We start from the raw sequence: 3,246 nt of genomic DNA, 5'->3' as shown, positions 1-3,246 counted from the left end.
GCAGGAATGAAATATCTATCACCTCAGTGCTCATGACGTGTCCAAAAAGCTTGGATATTTTAATAGGCTGTAATATATTTCATCACTGCAAGTCATTTTCACAACTCGTTGTGCAACAAATTATTTAACTATTGCCAATCTTTTCTTGGGTATCAAAGGCATAATTAAAATGCAATTGCATACACCTCCTTGATGTTTGCAATGCTTTCCTCCCATCCTAAGTAGGTGCAAATGGTGAAAAAATCTTTCTTCAGGGTGAACTTCAGCAAACAAAGCGAGAACTAGTTTGACAAGCTTCTGAAATAGTCCCGGAAAAAATGTCACACAAGCATTCCTTAAGCATCAAGGTTGTGTCTGTGCATGCATGTCTGAAGATATTAGATCAGATATGGAGCTAGTAAGACTATTGTTTGAGTCAACTACCATTTTATTTTTCTCATGCTTCTGCTTACAGCTTTCCCTTTCTTCTTCCAATTTCAATTTACTTTTACAATTTGTGTAAGAATACTTATTCAAAATTGAAATCCTAACCTCTGTTAAGAGGATACAGCCTGCCCAAGAAACAATGGTCTTAGCAGTTTTAAATTTGATATGGAAAAAATAACCCAAAAAGATCTCTTTTGCGCACATACAAAAAATGTGCAAGTCTTTCTACAACATAATACATAAACTTTATTTCCTACCTGTCTAAATTCATTGCAACCTAATATACTTTACATGAGCTATTACTTCTGAAAATTCTCATTTTATGTGTCAAATGATGCATGAAAGCTAGAATCACTACAGCTTAATGGAATAAGCCTCTTATCAGCGCTATATATCAAAGGCATCCCTCTCTGAACATCTAAGGAAAGAAGGATCACAAGTTCTAAAACACTTTCAACAGAATTCACAAGAGGTCACTGGGTTTGAAGTTTTGCCCCAGCTGTTTACTTTTCTCTTACTGTGGAGACAGTGGTCAGTGTTATGCTCTTATTTGTTCTTTACAGGCTTAAGTGTGCAGGAGGTCAGCATGAGGTTACAGCTAAGAAATCATGTCAAAAGGGATTCTCTGCCCCAAAGCAGCACTCTGTTTGTCTATATTACAGAAGTTTAGAAAATAGAAAAATAATGCGTATTTTATATAATTTATATAATGATACCAATAATTTATATAGTAATATACACAATAACATCAACAATAATATGAATAATATAATAATAAATAATTGATATGACAGGCAAGAAAAAAGTTGATAAATAAATCCAGTTTTATAAATCCCAGACAGTGGTCACAGAGGCTATACCTAAAGAAGAGAAGCACAGATATGGGATAAGCTATGAAATATTATGAGGAAGGAGAGGGGAGAGAAGGAGAACTCAAGTCCATGACTACCTTGACCTGGATTGACAGCCTCTGCGTCTCTTCTGAGCTTGTGGTAACAGTCATCATGGCTACGCTTCATGAACAAAGATAAGAGAAGAACACTACCCACGCTTGCTGACAGTACTTTGGAGACATAAGGCAGACAGGATGATTCAAGTCCCATCCTGGAAAACAAGAAGCAAACAGGTATATGAATGGCTGTGTGAAAATAAAATGTTAATGAAAATCCACTAAAAATATTCCTAAGGTACTCTTGGGGAAGGCAGGGGGGAAGCCCAGGACTGTGCAAAAGGTTCAGAATAGAACAGCGAGAATCAATTCAGAAAGTAAGTCATACATGGCCTCTTTTTGCACACTGGCGAAAGCCAAACTTCAGTTTTCATTTTCTTAAATCATGCTTATGATGTTATGGGAAAAAGTGAGTCTGACTGATGAGGGGAGACCTCATCACCATCTACAACTACCTAAAGGGAGGTTGTAGAGAGGTGGGTGCTGGTCTTTTCTCCCAGGTGATGGAGGATAGAACAAGGGGTAACGGCACCAAGCTGTGCCAAGGGAGGTTCAGGTTAGAGATAAGGAGGAAGTTCTTTACTGAGAGGGTTGTCAGAGGCTGGAACAGGCTGCCCAGGGAGGTGGTGGAGTCACCATCCCTGGATGTATTTAAAGAGCAGGTAGACGAGGTACTTAAGGATATGGTTTAGGGGGTAGGCAGAAACAGTTGGAAGTGATGATCTCAGAGGTCTTTTCCAACCAAGCGATTCTGTGATTCAGTGAAAGTGTTCAAGTGGCTGCCAATTATTACTTTCTTTTCCAAAGTCTCATTTTCACTATAAAATGGCATCTACAAAATGCATCTATAAAATGATCACTATAAAACTAGATCTTCTAACTATATGGAGATTTAGCTTACACAAACTATGCTTCATTTTCTTAATTGCACCTTCTTTTGCATTCAGTCAAGGAGCATTTGATTTTTCTCTCATAACAAAATCTGTGGGAACATAACTGGAGTTACAGGAACCAGCAAAAATACTAATAAGAAAGCAAAACCCACAAGAATGAGACTGTATCTTAGGTTTTTCTCATTCATTTCTCTCAGAGAGTACAATAAAAGGGAGAAATGAAAGCACAAAGTATTAAACTTGATTTACACAGGAAGCTTTAGAAGCTTCCATCACTGAAGAGCCTTGAGAACAAATTAGACAAACTTCAGCCAGGAGCATTAGCCAGCTTTGAGCACAGGAAAACCCCTGATGATCGCTGAAGATCTCTTTCTGCCCTATTTTCCTGTGATTTCTAGAATATACCCATATACAAACAGGATATTTATCATCTCTTAAAAAAAAAACCAAAACCCGAAAAGCTTACAAGTATACAAAACACTCAGTAGACCTTTTTAAAAGACTTTTCCCTTCAGGTTAATTTCTTCTCTTCAATCAAAAGATTCAGGGTTTCCATTAATTTCTGAGATCTTTATACAAGTATATAACTTTGTGCCTCATATTCTGATAATAGTTGTTCTAAGCCACACAAAGGAATCTGCATTGAGTGTTCAGTATTCTTTATATTGACCTTCATGTTCTTCATACTTTACATGGCATGTTTCTTGTCTTGAAAAAATGTCTCTGCCTATAAGATAGATTATACTCTATTCTTGTTACATCAGTCTTATTTTGTAGTCATTTCTAGGTCTTTCTATGACATTGTGTTTATCTCGGACGATTTTCTCTATTTTATCAGATTTCAGCAGCTCTGAGGTGAATCAAAGAAAGAGTGAATTATTTTAGTGAAACCTGACAAAGTGTGGGAGCTGATAAAAATTTTTTGCATTTTTCAAGAAGCTGGACAAATATATTTCAAAAAGCTCCTGCTGTTTCAGC

The sequence above is a fragment of the Mesitornis unicolor genome, unplaced genomic scaffold (assembly GCF_000695765.1).
Source record: "Mesitornis unicolor isolate BGI_N332 unplaced genomic scaffold, ASM69576v1 scaffold6278, whole genome shotgun sequence".
Classification (NCBI taxonomy): domain Eukaryota; kingdom Metazoa; phylum Chordata; class Aves; order Mesitornithiformes; family Mesitornithidae; genus Mesitornis; species Mesitornis unicolor.
Note: the sequence above shows the minus strand (reverse complement) of the source record.